At 38.6% G+C, this 22,605-nt stretch overlaps 1 protein-coding gene across 1 annotated transcript in view; it reads right to left on the bottom strand.

Annotated features, from left to right (window-relative positions):
- Positions 1–22,605, bottom strand: part of MDGA2 (MAM domain containing glycosylphosphatidylinositol anchor 2) — a 4,933,289-nt gene that overhangs the window by 2,055,191 nt on the left and 2,855,493 nt on the right. The gene's annotated exons all lie outside the window — the stretch shown is intronic.

The raw sequence follows: 22,605 nt of genomic DNA, 5'->3' as shown, positions 1-22,605 counted from the left end.
TGCTTTTTTTCTATATGAAAATCTATATGATTTCCAAAAATTAGTCTTATCCTTTACTTCTTTGAGTACATTATCCCATTGTTATTGTCTGTATTCATTCCTCCCAAATGTTATTCCTAATATATTCATATATATTTCATTGAACTCAACACCTACTATCATGCCTTCAAAACCAAATCCTCTACTTTTCACCTTATGTATACTTAAACCATTTTTTTTAATTTGTATTTAATTTTTCATTTACTTTTTCCATCCATACTTTATTTTTAACAATTAATACAATATCATCCGCATAATTATACATTATTGGCAATTGTACTTCCTTCATCATTTTGTATCCAACACTACATGACATTTTATTAATTTCCTTCACTATTACAATCATAACTAATGAGAAAATTACACTACTCGCTGGGCAGCCCTGCTTTACTCCACATTCTATTTTTATTTCTTCTCAAATCCAGCCATTTGCATTCAGTTTCACATAGTTCCTTTTAGAAACAGATTTTATTACTTGTAATATTTTTGCTTACATTGTATGCTTGCAGAATTCCCCATAATGGTTTATAATGGTTTATGTTGAATATTACCATAAGCTTTACTTATATCCCCTATCAAAACCTTTGCTTCTAAATGTTTATTTATGATGTCATTAATTATTTCTCTCATTAACCATAATAACTATTGACTTCCTTTTCCTTTTCTTCCAAATACATTTTGGTCATATACTCTATTTATTCTGTAACATTTTTGTTATTATTCTCATAAAAAAATTCTAATTTGTATTATTCAATGTTATAGGGCTCCAATTTTTTTATCTCCTCTTTATTTCCTTTTTTAAATATACATTTTAGAACTCCTGCACATATATATTTCCCTTTAATTCCAGCTTCTAACTATTCATTCATAATTTCTATAAAAATTATTTTTTTGCCACACTTTCATTTCTTTATGCATACCATATTCAATTCTGTCCAGTGCTATTGCAGAATTCATGTTAGTATCTTTTAGAATTTCATTTAATTCTTTCATGGTTATTTTTTTGTTCTAAATACTCATTATCTTCCTTATTTAATTTTTCACCTTTAGAAATTCTTTCTATGCTTTCTTCTCTTTTAACAAATAATTCCAATAAATATTCATTAATTATTTTGTATATTCCTTCTTGCTGTCTTATTTGCTTACCTTCCTTGTTTTTTAATTATCTTATTATTTTTCTTTCTTTTATTTTACTCAAATATGGTGCTACCTCTTCTTTCTTTCCTTGTAAACAATGTTTTTGCTTATATAACAAGTTGTTAATTTTAATTTGATTCATTTTATATATTTCTCTTTCTTTTTCATAAAATTATTTTTTCTTCTCTAATAAATCTCTAAATGTTTCTTGACTTAATATCATATATCTCTCTCTTTCTTTTCTTCTTTTCTTGCTTATAAATTCTAAAAATACTTTTTTATATTTTTCTTTAAAATTAAGCCACCAAACAGCCTAATTATCATAAAACTTCCTCATAGTCATATGATTTTTCTGTAATTGCACTAGTTCATTTTCTCTTCTAAATCTAATTCATTTTCATAAATTCCTTTTATTCGTTTTACTATTCTTATATATTCTTCATTTCTTGTACTTTAACCCATATTGCCACATGATTTGAAAATCCAGCATACTTAATTCATTTTTAATAACTTTTAAACTATCAGATATTAAAACATAATCAATTTATGTCCAAATTGTATTCCTTTTATAGGTCCAGTGGTTATTCTCCCATACAATTAATGTTCCACTTATCATAATTTCTTTAACCATTTTAAAATCACAATTGCTCTTATTTTTCTTTAAATTACAATTAAAATAACTCACCACTACAATGCCCATATTACACAAACATATTCAAGAATATTTTTAAACATCATGTCTCTCTCTTTTTTTGTTACATATGCATATAAAGCTATAATCCTATACACATATTTTTCCATCTCACTTCTATTACTATAGTTCGGCCTAGTTCCACTATGGTTACAGCTAATATTTCAATGCTTTCTTGACATAATATACTAATATACATATGCCGAGCATGTTTCTTTCCCCATATTCCAAACTACCATACCATTCCAAAGTTTTTCAGTTTGTGTTCTTTTTTCCTCTGTTAATAATCTGATATCTTCTAAAACAATAATATGTGCATCTACTGCAGCACACCATTGTAATACACCTGGTGGGTTGTAATTATGCATTTCTTAGAAGTAACTCTCTCTCCTTCAATCTCCTCTGAAAGTTTTCCTCTGAATCCATCTCTGTTACAGCTACAATCTCCTTTTCTACCAATATCACTGTTTTTTCTGCACCCACAGCATCAAAAAAAAAATTTCTGGTAGTGATTCTACTATTTCAGCTACATTTTAATCAACCTTCACTTCATTTTTCAGCCAAAGCTGAATCAACCATATTTTCTTCCTGTTCATCCTGCCTCCACGCCTGGACAGGAAACAGGAATTCAGGATGTGTAACATACAAATCCTTCCCCTGACTACCAAGAGTAGGGAAAGTTCCCTGTTGTCCTAACCAAGTTTCACCTAGTAGTATAAATACCAACTTGGGTCTCCCTTGAAAGGAGCCCACTAGCCTAGTGGAACTAACCCAGTTAAAGAATAAATAAAAATAAAAAAAAAAGTTTTCAGATTACTGTGAAGTGTGTGTCATTATTTGCTCTTCAACTGACACAATTACTATTAATCCAGCATGGATTAGACCATGTTAGCAACTGGTGCAAGGATAACAGTCTCAATTTAAATGTAAAAAATTGAAGCATAGATAATTTTGATAAACAAAACAGTTTCACTTACCATATAGGAGATGCACTACTCCAATCAGACACTTTTGTAAGGGATTTAAGCACACTTGTGGATAATTCCTTATCATTTGACTAAGTCTCCACAATAGTTCAACAAGCCTATTATCTGGCCCATTTATATATTCATAGGTTCACAGGAGATTTCTAGGCTACCAGCTTAAGAACCCTTTCAAGCTTAGCCAGTATAACTCAATTTTACCAAATATGTGGCCCCTAATGGCAAAAAGACAGCATAGTCTTGTGCATATACCTTGAATATTTTACAGATTGACCCTTTCCATAGGAGACACAGGCACTTCCCCAGGTGTGAATTTGTGTTTCCCCATCCAATGATACAAACTGCATTTGAACATGGCTAGGGAGGGGTCAGTTTAAAGTGAATAGGAAGACTGTTCCAAAGAAAGGGTAATCTCTATGACACATATCTGTCTTTTCAGCATGTTTTGGTTTGAATCACTAACTAGATTTAGATCCCCAGATCAGGTGACCTTCGTGTTGTCTTCTGATATGTAGTAGCTCCATCAGGGCTGGATTCGTGAGTGCCTTGTAGGTTAGCCATATATCACCCCTTAATAGTCAGTAGGAGACAGAGTAAAGGGATAGATCTATAAGTCTATCCACATAGGACATGTTATTAGCACCCTATATTTTCTTTGTGGGGAACCTCTGGGGTTGCTTCAGCTGTTGTAAGTGCTTAGTCAAGTACATACGAAATGGCACACTGTACTTGATTATTGGTCTAATGAGGGTTAAATACAGTGGGACTATTACTTCTTTGGAAGATTACTGAAGGCAACTACACTAGATTCAAAGAAGTCTTAATTCTCCTTTACTTGTATCTTAGACTCATTGAATATAATGCAGCTTTTTGGTATGTATTTGCCAACATATCACAGAACTTGAGAAAATCAGAGACTCATAATTGAAAAGATCTGTGGCCTCAAAAACAGTAGTTATAGGGACAGAATGAAAGCCCTTTCTCTTTACTCAGTCTCTTATAGACTCACCCATGAACATCTATGTCTAGCCTTTAATGGCATGAAATATACTTCCCTGTTTGATCTCCTATTCCCTGGCAGAACTAATGGTATCTCAAACATTCAGTTTAAGGTGCTAAACCTTCATCAGAAGATAAATAACACATGTTAGCATGATGGATTCATATCCCAGTGCATGCCTAATCTCTGGAACAAACTTCCACAACATGTCCAACAGAATAGCACATTTACTACCTTCAAGATAAACCTAGACAATTAGGTGAGCAGGCTCAAATTCTCCCCTGGTCTATCTTGGCTTGCCCTCCTTGAGGCTAGTGGGAAATTTTGAATAGGGTTCTTTGGCTAAGTTTGAAATGGTCTTCAGACTGATTCCTTAGTACTTACCTATGAATCTAAACATGTTTACATAGTTCTACAATGCTTCCTAGACACTCAAAGAGATAAGTAAAAGTTTAATTTGGGTGAAGTAGAGTTACTCTTTTGGGTAGTTTTAGTACTAAATGACAAGTCAGATTCAATTTCCATCAGATAGCTTTCAAAATCCAATATTTATGCTCAAAAAAAATCTACCTGGGCAGACAAACCCAGACCAAAGGCAGTTTTAAGTGGCTGCATTGTTTATACCCTGTTTGAGGAGGTGACTTAAAAAAGATGCACTGTTAATACCAAAACCAAGGTGGCAATTGGATTTAAACAGTATGGCAAAGAAGGGAATAAAACATTATTTATTTATTTTTATTTTATTTTACATTTGTTGACCAGGAGAGTCTGACTGAATACATGTCCATTTTCAGTGGAGGCGCGGGGAGAAAAGCTCCACAGATTAAGAGCAAACAACTATGAGATTTCTACATAGCAAGCAAGTATTCATAGGAAAACACATGAGTTAACAAGATTCCATAGTTTTAAAGTTACAAAGTACAACATTCATTGGTAGTCACAAGATTTAACAAAATTCCATAGTTTAAAATTAGAGTAAAGTAGTACTTAGAATGTACTGGTTTCCAGTAATAACATTGAGTGAGACAAATGTAAGTAAAAGAGGGTTGGTAGTGGATATTAGGGTTAGTTTTGTGAAATGTGGTTGGATTTAAAGTTAGAATGTGTATAATTATGGACTGTTGCTGTGGGTGTTTGCAGGTGAAGCACTATAAGGAAGAGTCAGGATTGTTCTTGAAGGGATAGAAGTAAAAGGGATCACGAGAGTAGGTTAGAGGGTGTGAATGATATCAGTCAACCTGGTGGGTAGCAAGGGCATAGCCATGTGAGTTTTAGGTGTTCTTTTACTATCCTTTTGAATGTAACCATTGAGTTGGCTGAGATAATAGCAGAAGGTAATGAGTTCCCAATTTTACTGATGTAGTTAGGGAAGAGGGAGTCACCTGCTGCGTTATTGCTTTTGGTCAGCTTGATTAGTCTTTTATCACTAGAGCAAAGATGTCTGGTATTACTTTGTAGTTTAAGTAGATTAGATAGTGCTGTTTTTTTTTCAGGAAGTAGCAGAAGTTTATGGGTAAAAGAAAGCTGATGGAATGAAAGGAGATTTTGGAATTCAAGCCAGTTAAGTTGATTTAAAGAATGGCAGTGGTGGGCACGGTAGGGGGCACCAGTAGCAAATTTGGCAATTTGATTGTAGCAGATGTTAAGCTTGGCCATTTCAGTTTTGGATAGGTTGGTGAAGATGGGAGCAGCGTAGAATAGTGTGGAGAGGAGGTAGGTTTGAGCTATGATTATTCTAGCAGGTTGGGTTAGAAATGGTTTGCTTTTATAAAGACTGCCCAGTTTTTTGTGAATGTTTTTAATACTGTGATTTATATGTAGATCAAACTTGAGGTTCTTGTCAACAATCACTCCTAGCAGTTTAGTATGAGTGTCTGAAGAGATGATAGTCCCATCTCTGGACAGAATACTGAATATGTTGGGCAATGAGATGGATTTGTTTGGCTTAAATAGCAACAGTTTGGTCTTCTTGGGATTAAGTAATAGTTTTTTTGTTAAGAAACCAGGTTTCTGTAAGTTGGAATGCTTTTTGGGTAATGGGGAGGAGTTTGTGTGGGTCTTGGCTGAGAAGGCTCATCAGCATATTGTATAACAGTTGCAACTTGGCATATGCTGTGGAGATCATTAATGAAGATGGAGAATAGAAGGGGTCCTAGAATGGACCCTTGTGGGACTCCTGTGGTAATAGGCAGCAGTGAGGATAGGTTGTTGTCCCATCAAACTGCTTGTAGATGTAGATAGTTTTGGAACCAGGCTAGTGTGTGATCACTAAGGCCAAGATTAGTAAGGGAGTGGAGTAGTTTGGGATGGTTGACTATATTGAAGGCTTTTGACAGGTCCAAGAATATGGCAGATGTTAGTTTACCTAAGTGCCTGTTTTGGTTAATGAGGTTTGTAAAGGAAATAAGGGCTGTGGTTGTACTGTGGGCAGGGAGGAATCCATCTTCTGACTCAGTGTAATTGAGTTAAAAGTGGTGAACAAACAAGCAGAAGAAAAGCAAACCCTCATTAAATCCATATAACAGCCCCTTTGGCACTTATCTGTTCAAACATGTGCAACAACTGGAATGTCCACAGAAATAACATACCAAAAGATTACAAGACCGCAATCATATGAACCAGCTCAGAGCCTTGTCTTTATACTCATTATCCTACAGACTGCAAAGAGGTGACCTGTATCTCGGCATACAGGGCATCCCATGGCCCAATACTGATGTATTTACTGCACATCAGCAAGTTAAATGACATCAGAAATACTTGGTCTAATGATCAAAACTTATTCTGCACCATCAACATAATGGTTTGGAAGGACAGGTTTATCTCAAAGAGATTACAGTTGCTCTGAAACTGACTCCTCAGCCACATAAAAATTCATCCCTATCCATATTCAAGCGCAACTTGGATCTCTGCATTGAAAACAGAAAATTTACCCCAGGACTGCCCCCTTTATTACTAATGAACAGACAGAGCTCCTAAATGCTTTATCCCATGAATGTGCCCCCTCAAATTATCTATGGTATGATTCCAGTTATTCTCATTAGGGGTAACATATAATTATCAAACATGGGATTGTTAAGGCCAATCAAACACCAAAGGGATAGTTCAATTCATACACCAAAAGGTAAACTGGTTAGGTGTAAAATGGCCTACAAGGCCATCTAGCCTATTACTTATCTATGAACTTGTGCAGTACTCTGTTGCAATCTGTTATCTCCTGGCATATATTGTTAACAGAGCTAGGTTTACAGAAATAATCCATTGGTATGTCAGTGTGGGGCTCTAGTTCTCCGTATTTGGATAGTAATGGATATTGTGTTACATTCTTACTGTTGGCTGAATTGATTATTAATGAACTGCTGCTAACAGCTGGTATAATACAGTCTGGTTCATGTGTAGTGTAAAGAAATTATAATGTCGTTTATGAATATCACACACATTTAGTATGGTTTATGTATCTGAATATGTTGGCCATTGGAACTATTACCAAGAAAGAAACTGGAGGATTGCAACTTAGAAATTTTAAGATTTTTAATAATTTGATGTTAAAACATTTCAATTAACACAGTCCTGGGAAACAAAATTGGTCTGTATTTTGTTATAATCTCGCTCTGGCTGCTGAAGATTGTTACAACTTAGTGATCACAGACTGAATGATCAACATGTCAGAATAATAAAGACCTTTTTTCCAGAGCTGGGGAACATGACATTCAGTAATAGACCGATTTATAAGAATGCAGATGGGAAGAGCTAGGCCTTCTGCAGCAACTTTTAAGAAGTATGAGGGTATATCATCGGGGCATTGGCGCCGGGTTTCAATGTTAGTAGAAGTTTTTTTCTGGTGGCTGTAGAGATGGGGTTGAAGGAGAAAGGAGGAGGTTGGGATCAGGAGATGCTAGGGGAGAGAGGGATAGGTGGAAATAAGGGTGGGGAAGCCAAATGGGAAGTGAAGGATGATGTAAGTTTACTTATGGAATCGATAAAGAAAATCTTAAATTGGGTGGCTAAGTCAAGACAGAGGTATCTGGATCATGGTAGGGGTTTTCCTTTTTGCCAGGGTTGAGAAGGCATGACAGAATTTTTTAGGGTTGGTGTTATGGTTGGTTTGGAGTGTAGAGAAGTAGGCTTTGCGGTCTGAGATAATACGTTTTTTTTTTACTTTGTTACGAAGTGTTTTAAATTCATTAAAACAACTTTATATGTCATTGTTTCATCTACAAAAAAAGTGACTGTTGCCCTTGAAGAATAAATTGCCTTTTGTGCATGCATTAAACATAAGCTAGTAATAATTAAATATAGGGAATGGATAGCAAAATAATAACAGGTCATCAGTTACTAGGTATCTTTGCCAAGGAAAAGGACATCCACCCTTTACACACACAGTACAGTATCAGCCAATGCATCTACCTACCCTACTAGAACCCAGAGCCTTCAGCATCAAATAGTCAAATATATTCCCCCATTCAGTTCAGTGAATTCTCTCTCTCACCAAGCAAAAAACACCAGGCAAAAAAACAAGGTGGGAATATAGCCCCAAATGGGGGAATATAGCCCCAAACATATCAGTGCTCTCACAGTTCTTACCATAGCTCTCAACCTTAGCAGAAAACCTGGAATACAGTCCCAACAGGGGAATACAGTCCCAAAGGCATCATTCACATATATCAAATATCTTTTGTTTGTAAAGATGCTTGTTTCAAAGAATTATAAAGTATATTAAGATATGAAGGAGTTTTGATTTTAACATTTGTTTTTTTATTTAATATTTGTGAAGTAGTCTGAGCTTTTAGCAGAAAAAAAGGGCTTTTAAGCCGTCAGAAGGGGAGAACACACACACACACACACCTAACACACACACACATCACTCCCACACACACACCTCACTCTCACACAACACTCACACACACACCTCTCACACGCACACACCTCTCGCACACACAGACACACACACACCTCTCACTGACACACACACACACACACACACACACACCACTCTGAACACAACACACACACACATAGTTAGTTAAAGTGCATGTCATAATCATAAGCATAGTTATGAGAAAGTAGCAAGTAGCATACACCTTTGGCACATATCCCAAATAAAATACTAAATAAGCACTGTTCAAAATAATTATAAGTAAAAATTATTCAAACACAAGTAAAAAAAAAAATTTTGTCTTAACTTCATCTGTTTTTTCTTTTACATTTTCTCTATTCTGTTATTATTTTTTGTTTGTAAAGTGTGTATCTATTGTACTGTGTGTTCTCTCATCAAGGATGAAAAAGTGTGACTCACTGAGACTGTTTGAGCATGGGAAAAAAAAACTTGCTGATGAAAGAAGCCTTGTATGCTGCTTTTTTAGCTGAGGAAGGACCAGCTGTTGAAATTATGTCCCATGGTGGTGATAGTTTTATTTTTGGAGTAGCGTTTCCACTCCAGGCTTTTTCCTGGAATCGCATGGCAAGTAAGGTATTTTTGGTTTGCCAAGGTACAGGATTGCTTCTTATGCATTTTCTTTTCAGAGGGGCAAAGGAGTCAAGCAAGTTGAGGAATGTTGAGTTAAAGTAGGTAACAGCATTTTCTAAGGGAAGGGTTTTTAGTGGGTTCCAGTTAATTTTTTAGTTCACCTGAGAATGTGCTAGGATTAAAGTTTTTTTTAGACAGTGAGTGAAGGTGTAAGTATGAGTTAGTTGTATGGATGAGGGAAGACGGTGGGCAAAAGTGGGGAAGTGGTAACCTAATGGGTTGGGCAGAGTGCCACTATCAGAGATGTAATGTGGATGAGAAACTAGAATCCAGTCCAGGGTGCTTCCAGTAAGGAAGTTCTTAGAAGGCATAGCTCTTGAGTTATTAAGCTGAGTGAAGTTTTACAAGTTTACATTAAGTGAGTTTGTAGGAGATTGAATTGTTGACCAGTTAATATTAACATCACCCAGGATTATAGTTTCATTAGTGATGTTGTTAGAGAACCAGGAGAAAATATCTTCACAGAGAGTTGACACGTTAAGTCAGCAAGTGGGATGCGTACAGCCAACTAATACAATTAGTTGTAATAATGGTCGGAAGACGTCGTCCCCACTTTTGAGCACCCAACTCGATGAGAGGAATCACCGGGAAGTGAGGCAGCCTTCCCCAATTGTATTTGATGCAGACGATACTAGGAATATGGGGTCCCCGTGTCTTATTGGAACTCCAGATGTCGCTAATTGGATTAAAGCAGCCCCAACCTTTAAAAAGGCTGCAGAAGCAAATTGTGAGGAGCTACCGGCTGGCAAACATGAGATGCTAGCAGAAAAACTTTCTGTGTATGACAAAAAAAAACATTTAAACTGAAGAAATTACAAATTGAAGTGGGTTATTCTGAGGAATGCAGAAAAGAAGGTGTGGTACCAAAAGGATTAAGATCCTGGCAATTTCCAAACAGCTTACAGGCCGGTTCCGTATTTCATGATGAATTGCTACTACTTTTTAACAGACATGGCTTAGAACTGATAGCATTAATGGCTAAACACTATCAGGAAGAGATTGACTTACTGACAGTGGAAGTAGCGAAAATGGATGGGGAAATACAAGCCCATAGTGACTTTGGAGGGTATACATATGATTATAGAAGGATTTTTTCCTCCATTGATCAACATGTATTGAAAACATGCAAACAAAAATTAAGAAACTTAATAGGGATTTGAATGAATACTGAGAAGGAACAGCATACCCGAAACCGTACTCCCCTCCATCTAAAGATGAATTGGTACAACCCAGGGAATCTCATTATGAAAAGAATATCGAGAGAAGAGAAGTAGAGCCAAACAAGCAAAGGAGAGAGGAAAATAGTGGAGAAGGCCCCAGTGAAGGGCGAACACAGCACAATATTAACATGAGTAGGAATAACCAGGGTTGGAACCAAGTTAGTAGCAATCAGCGGAACCAATAGCAGGATTTTCAAAAGGGCCCCAGTGGAACTGTACCGATAGTATACACCATCAGAGAGGCGGCCAGAAATTTCAACAATACCAATATGAACAAGAAGAAGAGGTAACTATTGATAATATTGATATTAATGTAGTAATACCATCTGCATTTAAGAAACTAACTAATTTGGCAGGAGATTTTAACATTTCTAACTACACTGAATTCGAAATAAACCCTATTTTAGTGGAATTATTTGCTAAGGGGCTGACGTTTGTCCCAACCAAACACTATAGCTTACCTGCAATACTTATAGACTTAAAAATGTTTATACGTAAATTGAATCTTAAGTTACATTATGGAAACAATACAGGAACAAGAAATGATATGTACGTTTTGAGCACTTATAACCCACCTGTACATCCTTGGTTAACATGCTTTGAAACTACGTGTGACTTGGATCTCAGAGATTTGGGAAATAAATGCTTTAAGAATAGAGCCATGAATATTACCAAAAATGAACAAGAAGCATTGGACCAACTGAGATCCTTACCTGTAAGTGTTAAAACCAGATAAAGGTGGGGGTCTGGTAATTATGAGTATTTCAGAATACAACACACGTATGAGGAAAGTATTAGAAGGATGTATTTATCAGGAAGCAAGTTTGAATGAAGTTAATAGTGCTCAAAGAGTCATTTATGCCTATCTAGAAGACTTATTTATTGATGGCCTGATAGACAAAGCAACTTTGGACTGTCTTAGAGTTTTGTCTCTGAGAATACCCAAATTATTTGGAATTCCAAAATTGCATAAATGTTTGGAAGATCCCCCGATGCATGCCTTGGTAGATGCAAGAAAATCTATCAATTATGCTAATGCAAAATTGGTTGATAATATTTTAAAGAAGTATGTTCTTATGGAAAAACATATATGCAAGGACTCTTGAACTTTCTTAATGAATATAAATAAAATGAAATATGATGAGAGTATAAAATTTGTAACTGTTGATGTAATTGATTTGTATTTTTCAATACCTCATGAAATAGGGGTTGAATGGGTATCCGAGAGGATAGGGTTTCTTGGGGCACCTATAGAAGAGATTAGGATTGTAGAGGAATTATTGGACTTAATTCTAAGTAAAAATTACATAACTTTCAAAGGTGACTACTATTTACAAGAAATGGGTGTAGCAATGGGTTCACCATGTGGGGCCAGTGTTGCTAATCTGATGATGGCCCACTGGGAAGCTCATTATGTATTTAATAACAATGAAATGATGAAGAACATTCACTTTTATACCCAATTTTTGGATGATGTGTTCATACTATTTAAGGGTGACATCTTGGTAGCTAATGAATTTGTACAAAGATTTAATATGAATACAAATTTTTTGAAATTCACGAGCTCTTTTGGAGATATGAGTATTACTTACTTAGATGTACTGTTAGTGAAAGATGAGAGTTTAGGTTGTTACATAGCTAAAATTAATTGGAAAAAGACCTATTTGAATACTATGTTACATTTCACTAGTTCTCATCCAGTCTTCTTCTTCTTTCGGCTGCTCCCGTTAGGGGTCGCCACAGCAGATCAACTGTTTACATTTCCTCCTGTCCTCTGCATCTTGCTCTGTCACACCAACCACCTGCATGTCCTCTCTCACAACATCCATAAACCTTATCTTAGGGCTTCCTCTTTTCCTGTTACCTGGCAGCTTCATCCTTAGCATTTTTTCCCAATATACTCTGCATCCCTCCTCAGCACATGTCCAAACCAATGTAATCTTGCCTCTCTGGCTTTGTCTCCAAACCTTCCAACCTGGGATGACCCTCTAATATACTTATTCCTAATCCTGTCCATCCTCATCACACCCAGTGCAAATCTTAACATCTTCAGCTCTGCCACGTCAAGCTCTGACTCCTGCCTTTTTTTCAATGCCACTGTCTCCAATCCGTATAACATAGCTGATCTCACTACCCTCTTGTAGACCTTCCCTTTCACTCTTACTGGTACTCGTCTGTCACAAATCAATCTTGACACTCTTCTCCACCCAGTCCATCCTGCCTGTACTCTCTTCTTCACCTCTCTTCCACACTCACCATTACTCTGAACTGTTGATCCCAAGTACTTAAACTCATTCACCTTCACCACCTCTATCCTCCCTCTCATTCACACACATATATTCTGTCTTAGTCCTGCTGACATTCATTCCTCTTCTCTCTAGAGCATATCTCCACCTCTCCAGGGTCTCCTCCACCTGTTCCCTACTCTCAGTACAGGTCACAATGTCATCTGCAAACATCATTGTCTACGGGGACTCCTGTCTGGTCTCGTCTGTCAACCTGTCCATCACCATTGCAAATAAGAAAGGGCTTAGAGCTGATCCTTGATGTAATCCCACCTCCACCTTAAACGCATCCGTCACTCCCACCGCAGACCTCACCGCTGTCACACTACCCTTGTACATATCCTGTACCACTCTTACATACTTCTCTGACACTCCCGACTTCCTCGTACAATACCACATCTCCTCTCTAGACACCCTGTCATATGCTTTCTCTAAATCCACAAAGACACAATGCAACTCCTTCTGACCTTCTCTGTACTTCTCCATCAACACTCTCAGAGCAAACATCGCATCTGTAGTGCTCTTTCCTGGCATGAAACCATACTGCTGATCACTAATCATCACCTCCCTTCTTAACCTAGCTTCCACTACTCTTTCCCATAACTTCATGCTGTGACTGATCAGTTTAATCCCTCTGTAGTTACTACAGCTCCGCACATCACCCTTATTCTTAAAAATCAGTACCAAAACACTTTTTCTCCATTCTTCAGGCATCCTCTCACTTTCCAAGATTTCATTAAACAATCTAGTTAAAAACTCCACTGCCATTTCACCTAAACACCTCCATGCTTTCACAGGTATGTCATCTGGACCAACAGCCTTTCTGTTCTTCATCCTCTTCATAGCTATCCTTACTTCCTCCTTGCTAATCCACTGCACTTCATGATTCGCTATCCGCACATCATCCAACCTTCTCTCCCTCTCATTCACTTCATTCATCAACCCCTCAAAGTACTCTTTCCATCCGCCCAACACACTCTCCTCGCTTGTGAGTACATTTCTCTCATTATCCTTTATCACCCTTACCTGCTGCACATCTTTACTAGCTCGGCCCCTCTGTCTAGCCAATCGGTACAGGTCCTTTTCTCCCTCCTTAGTGTCCAACCTTTTATACAACTCTTCATACGCCTTTTCCTTAGCCTTCACCACCTCTCTCTTTGCCATGCACCTCATCTCCTTATACTCGTCTACTTTCTTCATCTCTTTGACAATCCCACTTCTTCTTCGCCAACTTCTTTCTCTGTATACTCTCCTGTACTTCTTCATTCCACCACCAGGTTTCCTTGTCCTCCTTCCTCTTTTCAGATGTCACACCAAGTACCCTTCTAGCCATCTCTCTTACTAGCTCTGCTGTAGTTACCCAGCTATTCGGTAACTCTTCACTGCCACCCAGTGATTTTCTTATCTCTTCCCTGAACATCACCTCACAATTACCCATTTTCAATTTCCACCATTTGATCCTTGGTGCTGCCCTCACACTCATCCTCCTCTTCTTGAGAACCAATGTCATCCTACAAACCATCCTATGCTGCCTAACTACACTTTCCCCTGCCACCACTTTACAGTCTCCAATCTCCTTCAGATTGGCCCTTCTACATAAGATATAATTCACCTGTGTGCATCTTCCTCCACTCTTGTATGTCACCCTATGCTCCTCCCTCTTGTTAAAATATGTATTCATCACAGCCATGTCCATCCTTTTCGCAAAATCCACTACCATCTGACTTTCTGCATTCCTTTGCTTAACACCATACCTACCCATCACTTCCTCGTCCCCTCTATTCCATTCACTAACATGCCCATTGAAATCTGCTCCAATCACCAGTCTCTCACCCTTGGGTACAGTCATCACCACTTCATCTAACTCACTCCAAAATTTTTCTTTCTCATCCATCGCACACCCAACTTGTGGAGCATATGCACTAACAACATTCATCATTACACCATCAATTTTCAGCTTCATAAACATCACTCTATCTGACACTCTTTTCACCTCCAAAACACTCTTAGCATACTCTTCCTTCAGGATAATGCCTACGCCATTTCTCCTCCCATCCACACCATGATAAAACAATTTGAAACCACCTCCGATACACCTAGCCTTGCTCCCCTTCCATCTGGACTCTTAAACACACAATATACCAACCGTCCTTCAGTTCATCATATCAGCTAGCTCCCTCCCTATACCAGTTATACTGCCAACATTCAAAGTTCCGACCCTCACTATCACAGTCCTAGCCCTTACCTGCCTTCGGGCATGCCTTCCGCCTCTTCTCCTCCTTCGGCCAACAGTAGCCCAATTTCTGCCAGCACCCTGTTGGCCAACAGTACTGGTGGCGGTCATTGTTAACCCAGGCCTCGACCGATCCGGTATGAATTTCTGTACAGTTTTCCCATCCAGTACATCAGAAAAAATCTGTAGTAAAGGGCCAACTGGTGCAGGCTGCCAGGATGGTATCACTTGATGGACACTGTAAAGATGAATGTGAAGTATTAAGACAAATGTTTATAAATAGGGGGTACCCAGATGAATTTGTACAGAACATTGTACTAGAAGTGCAGGAAAAATGTAGTAAAGGGATGTATATTCCATTATTATGCCAACAAGAGGGGGGAGCAACAAGTAATACACGGGGTGACATGAGTGTTAGATTAATAAATACAACTATTGAGATGCCCACTTCTTATAATTATAATTTATTAGAAGAGAATGTTAAGAGTTAAAAATTATGGATTAAGCTTCATTACACAATTTAACAGTGAAGCTTACTTCATTAGAGAAATTATTGTTAAGAATTGGAAAATTTTTTATGATAGATGAAGAATTTTTAACCAGACTAGGGGTAAAACCAGCAGTTATTTTCAAAAAAGGAAACAATCTTAAAAATTTAGTAGAATATGACAGGAAGAAATTTGTACAAACACCAGGAATGTTCAAATGTGAATCTTGCAGTATGTGTAAGCATATGATGACTGGAGCATCTTATAAAATAAGGAATAAAGTTTATAAGAATGATGGAAGATATAATTGTAATAGTAAATCAGTGGTGTATGTAGCCCAGTGTCAATCTTGCCAAGCATTTTATGTGGGCAAGACAGACAGAAAAATGAGAGAAAGAACTTATGAACATATTTTAAGTATAAATAAATTGAAGTTAGATAACGCTTTAGCAAGACATGTATCTGCCAACCAAGGGCACATTTTCAAATTTAGGGTTATCGACCAAATAACAGGTGAGGATAGGGGATATGGCAATTATGGTTTGATGCTAGTAGATGGCCTGGTTTAAATGAAAATCTTAAAATACTGAATTTAGTAAGCTATAATGTTTATTTGCATGTTTGTTTAGATGTTAATGTATTATTATGATAGTAAAATGACTTATTTGGGGATTAATATATGTTAGTATAACCCGTAGTTAGTAATTTCCTTAGTATAAATAAGTTATAAAATGTGCTGTTGATGTAATTTTTAACTTTGTAAAGTATTAATATATATTTGTGTAGGTGTTTTTATAGGATATTATTGTTTAACTATAAGGTATACATATATATTTATTTTTATATTTTTATAAATTTTTAAGGAATTAGTAAGATAAGTTATTAAATTGTATAATTAGAATTGGGTGCTGTTAATTAACTAATTAATTGTTTGAGGGGGAGTGTATTTAAACTGTGATGAGTGTAGCAAACAAATTGTCTGATGAAGTCTGGTTTAGCTACTGGACGAAAAGCGCTTCACAATAAAGAATTTACCATGAAGTATTCCTGAGACTGGTGGCATTTTTTGTTTCAATGCATATTCTGATTTCAGCTGAATTTTTCATATGAGTAGCTACCATGGATGACACCCTCCCAGTTGGTTCTGTGACTGAACAAATCACACCTTGCTTACCATTTTGTCTAACTGGACCTTGACTTTGTCCTGCATAGCTACTGAAACTCTTCTTCGTAAACTGACCACTGGACTGACCACTGGGTCTAACTTCTTGGGAGTACACAACTGGAAGTTTGACTTGCTTGTCGAAAACATCAGCATACTCTGAGAAAATAGCATCACTAAAGCTGGAACTGGGACATGTGCTTCCATGATGTACTTCTTTCATAAAAGAAAACAATTTCATTCTAAAACTATCTCTGAGACCTAATAATGACTGCACTGGTCTTTGGACTACATAAAATTGCAAGATGTAACTTTTCAAAGCTGAATAGCATGAAAGCACTACTGAGCCTCTGGTTTATAGGTTCATACTAGGCTACCTGCCCTGGGGCATTTATAAGCCTAGCCCGAGTGTGTTTGGCTTTCGCCACCTTTAGATTTGAGTTTGCAGTGCCCTTTCTTATGGTTAGTTTACTGTGCCTCTGTCTAGTAGTGACAAAGAAGTAATCCCCGGTGTAAACCTACGATCTCCCATCCACTCATCAAGATTCCTCTTGAAGAGAGTCAGTGAGGTGCTCTGCCTAACATGGACCGAGATTCTATTCCAAAGCAAAGGAAGCCTTTGGGTTATGAATCTGCCCCTCCAGCAAGTTCTGTTTATTTCTGTGCTGAGGTTGAAGTCCCTCGAGCGTGTGGTTCTAAGAGATTTAGATTTTCTGAGGTGGAGCATGTCCATTAATTCTGGGTTGGACATAGCTTTGTATGTCAGGCATAGATCACCTAGAAGTAGGCGGTATGTGACTGAGTAAAGCTGGAGTTTCTTTAACATGGCAGCATGTGGCATCTCTTTGAGTCCCTTGATCCTCTTTGTGAGGTACTTTTGGGGTCTTTCTAGCTGCTGCAGGTGTCGGGTAAGGTACATCCCAAAAGGGGCATTGTATTCTATGATGGGCCTGATGAGGGATGAATAAAGGGGCACTATTACCTCCCTTTATCTAGATGTTAATCCTTTCATGATAAGGTGGCTATGTAGAAGGTCTTTCTAACCACTTTGGCAATGTGGTTGTCAAAGGAGAGATTGCTATCAACTTGGGTCCCCAGATCCCTAATTACTTCTTCTGTATTTAGTGGGTAACCACCTATGTGGTAATTGGTGGGCACTTTGTTTTTGCCAAAGGGTATGACTATACACTTCTTGGCATTTAGCTTTAGACCATGGCTCTGGCACCAGTTATCCATCTCTGTGAGACCTTTTTGAAGGATGTTCGTGTCAACTGGAGAGTCAATTATGGCGCCCAGTTTGCAGTCATCTGCAAATTTGGTCAGCCATAGTCCTCCCGTGCTGGCCTGTACCTCGGAAAAGTATATGCTGAACAAGAGAGGTCCCAGGACCGAGCCTTGTGGGACACCACTTGTAACCAGTTTCGAGTCTGACATGACTCCAGCAATTCTGACTCTGTGTGTTCTGCCTTTGAGCCAGTTAGCAATCCATCTTGTGACATAGGGGTTTATGTTTAAGCTGGATAGCTTATCTATGATGCCCGAGTGGGGTATTGTGTCAAATGCCTTTGCGAGGTCCAGATAGGCTGTGTGGACTACCTTCCCTTCTTCTATGGCCTTGGTGACTGTTTCGAAGAAGTCAACCAGGTTCAGGAGGCAGGATCTGCCCTTGAAAAAGCCGAACTGAGTAGGATCCAGTGTCTGTAGGTCCCCAATGTCTTTGTTTATGAGTTCCATGATGATCCTCTCCATGGCCTTACAGATAAGGCTAGTCAGGCTTATGGGGCGATAGTCTCCAGGGTCCGTTGAGGCACCACCTTTGTGGAGCAGGACCACTGTTGCTATACGCAATTCTATGTGTACATATCCCGTAGTGAGGCTGAGATTGTACAGAAGTTTTACGTGAGGGTTTAGTTCTTCTTGGAGTTCATGTAGGATGCAACCCGGGACACAGTCCAGTCCCATTGAAGCAGTGTTTTTTGCCTTGGAGAGGGCGGCCTTCACCTGAGCATCTGAGATGTTAGGGAGGCTGCACTCTACTGGGATAGATATTTGCTCTTTAGGGGGGGAAGGGGGGGAGAAGTTTGCACTGAACCTGTCTGCCAGGATGTTGGCAATGTCTGTCGGTTCAGTGTAATTTTTGTCATTTAAAATCAACTCTGAGCATATCTGGGAGTTGCATCCCATTTTCCTAATATAGATAAAGAAAGCCTTGTGATTGTCTTTAGTGTCCTGTGCAATTTTTCTCTCGAAGCTGGCCTTGGAGGATTTTATGAGGGATCGTAATTTTTTGCTAGTACTGATCAGAGATGCCTTCCCTTTTGGGGATTTTGCTCTATCATATAGTAACTTCATCCTTCTGTTGTACAACTTATTTATGGCTGGGGTCCACCAGACTGGACGCCTGCCTTTGGACGCTTGGGTTTTGGTTTTGTTTGGGATAGCATGATCCATGCATTCCTGGAGGTGTCCATTGAATGCGTTTATATAGGATTCTGTGGTTTGGACCGTAGTTTCCACTGGCCCTGGGGCCTTGAAGGATTCCACCTTGGAATTGAGAAGTGTGAATTTCACTTTTGAGAAGTTTTTCACTGTGGTTTTCGGGGCTGGGGGTGGGGTCGGGTTGTGGATATCCAGTGAAATTAATTTATGGTCTGATCTTACCAAAGAGGGGAATACTTCTGGTGTGGAGCATAGGTTCCCCATGTTGGTGATGATCAGGTCAAGTATGTTTTCCCCTCTTGTGGGAGTTTTGACTAGTTGTTCCATAGCATTTGAGTTAATAAATTCCAGGAACCTTTGGGCTAGGGTGTTGGGGCTTGAGTAATGCTCCCAGTCAATGTTTAGGTAATTGAAGTCACCCAATATAATGGTGTTTGGAGAGATCTTCATGTTATCCAATGTTTTCAGGAAAGCTGAGTGGGATTCCTGATTTTGACATGGTGGTCTGTAGCATGCTATAAACTGAAAGGCAGTTTTGCCCACTGTTAGTTGCACATGGATGGTTTCTGATGCTTCATGCAACACCACTAACCTGGAGGTGTGGGTATCCTTGATAAATATGGATACTCCCCCTCCTTTTGTGGTTCGGTCCCAGTTTTGGGGCCGAAAAGCATGGTATGAGGTATAACCTGGTAGTGCTGGGGTGCTCTCTGGAGCCTTGAACCAGGTTTCTGTCACTGCACAGATATTGATGCTCTGCATACTGAGGAGAGATTCAAGTGCATGCATTTTGAGGTTTAGACTTCGGGCGTTTAGCAGCATTACCCTTAGTTTCTTGTTCTTTGTGTTTTCTAAGGAGGTGGGTTTGTCTTTTGAGCCTTGCCTAAAAAAAGCACTATGGGGTGGCAAGAGCCTTTGCCAGTATCCGAAAGCCCAAAGGTGACAGGTGCAAGCCGTCCCTTGCAAAGCAACGTGGCTTGTCAAGCATGTCATCCCAGGCTGACAGGCACTGGATCCCCTTTGAATGACACCAAAATTTTAGCCAATTGTTAAAATCGATCATTTTGTCTTTATACTGTGGCATCATTCTAGGTGAGGGTAAGATGCTGCTCAAGGTCAGGGTCATACCGGCCTGGGCTACATGATCAGAGAGCTCCTTTATGTCTCTTTTCATGTAGTCGAGGGAGGTACGTTTCAGGTCATTCACACCAGCATGTACTATGACCGAGTCATATTTGTACTTGCTTTGGAGTGACCTGAGTGCTTGCATTATGTGGCGGATCCTAGCACCCGACAGGCAGCTCACTGTGATTTTCTCTTTGTTCAGCCTGGTGAGTGGGACGTCAGTGTGTCTGACTATAGAATCACCTATTACAAGTGTGTCAGGTGTGTTGTTCTGCCTTAAGGGCTGTGACTGTTTGGCACACTGACTTTGTGATCTATGTGTTGCATGTGTTTTGTTGTGGGGTAGCATTTGTTTGGATGTCTGCTTTGGAGGTCTCTGCTGTTTAGGTAGATTTTTAACTAGAGCCTCCGAGTATGTTTTTGTGTGTTTGCGTGTTTGGATTGCTGTTGTGGTAGGACTATGTGAGACTGGATTAGGGTTGTGTGATGTTACCTTCTCCTCCTGACTGGTTACACCAGTTTTGAGGTGAGAGAGCTCGGCCTCCAGTTTGGCTATATGGTTGTATCTCTCACATATGTTTGAAACTGTTTGGAGGAGGAGAGGGTTGTCTGTGTACATGAGACAGTTATAACATTGCCTCAAGATTCCCAGATTCACCAGTTGGACTGGAGAGGAAACCATTAACTGACCTTTGGACATGCTAGAGTAGAATAGGTGACTCTTTTATCATTTAATTAAAAAGGACCAATAGGGGACAGGATAAATGCAGAGAGTATATGAGGATGTAGTGCTTTTAGTATATTAGTGCTAGATTGTAAGATTGCTTATTTGGGCAAGTGCAGGGCCTTAGATTGAGAATAGGGTCTGAATCTCTTTACTTCCATAAGGAACAAGCTTTGCAGAACTCACCGAATTAAGTTGCTCACTAGGTCTCACTTTAGTAAAAGTTTCTGTTGACATTACATTACACTTTGAACCAGTGTCCACTTTGAGTACTGTAGGTATACCATTGATCAGGACAATAGAAAATACTTTATTTTTTGCCAACAAATCTACTGCATTAACCTTTTTACAGACCACTGATCCACCATCTACACAGAAAGTACGGTTGCAGCTCTCCACATGACCAACTTGCTTTTCTCAGTAATCTTTCTTAATATCTGAATGAGGTATATTTGTTTTACAAAACTTGTGAAAATGATTCAATTTTTTACACTTGTGGCACTGTTGACCAAGTGCTAAGCACTTCTCTCTTTTAGACTCATGGTTGGCATTGCAATTATGACAGTTAACAATAAGACTTAACGTAGGTTTTGCTGACTAACTCCTATTCTGTACTTAGCATGCTCCTTTAACTGAACTAGTCTTGGAACTTAGTAGAAAGCTCCGGATTTTCATAGCCACACACACAGGAGTTGCTGCTGCCATGTGTTTAGGCCTGTTTCTGCTTGCCACATGATGCATGCTATCTATGTTTGCTCTACAGGCTGCTGAAACATGGTCTTATGACTTGTACGCATACTTGTGTGCCTTTCTGCGAGCTCATGGATTTGCCAAATCTCTATGGTTTTGCTTAATGTTAAATCACTGTCACGAAGCAAAATCTTTCTCACTGCAGCACTATTAACACCAAACACAAACCTGTCATTTATTAACTCATCTTTCAAGCCACCAAATCTGCACGTCTTAGCTTTATTTCTCAAGTCAGTGGCATAAGCTGCAATAGTTTCACCTGGCCTTTGGTCTCTTGTGTAAAATAAGTGTCTCTCAAATGTAACATTTGTCTGAGGGTTGCATATTTTTCTAAATTTACATTTTAAGCACTAAGGGTCTTCCCTTGTTTCAGACAGTACCACAATATGAGAGTTTGCCCCTTTCTCCTTCATATACTTTGGGTACATACACAAATGAATGCTCTCTTTCAATGGCTTCTGACCCAGCTATGTTAAGCAAAATGAATGCCTTTGTATGTGCATCTTTGTCAGAAAAAACTGCTTGTATGAAAATACAAGATTTCTTGCTCACTCTCCAATTCTCTGCTATATTATGATCAAACACAAGTGGTGATGGTTTTCAAAATCCGTCTGCCATGCCAATAAAGTATAGTAAAACAATGCAACCCAAGTCCACCTGTAATTATACAAACATGCACACATAAATGTATATATGCCAGAACTTTATCCCAGTATTTGTAATTATACCCAATAGCACAACAAACTCTGAAACAACTGCACTTTGCCAGATAAGTCTCTGTAGCACATGAACACTTTGAAATCAC

This window comes from Protopterus annectens, chromosome 6.part0 (genome assembly GCF_019279795.1).
Source record: "Protopterus annectens isolate FY-2018-M chromosome 6.part0, PAN1.0, whole genome shotgun sequence".
Classification (NCBI taxonomy): Eukaryota; Metazoa; Chordata; order Ceratodontiformes; family Protopteridae; genus Protopterus; species Protopterus annectens.
The sequence above is the reverse complement of the archived record's forward strand: the minus strand, read 5'-3'. Positions and strand labels throughout refer to the sequence as shown.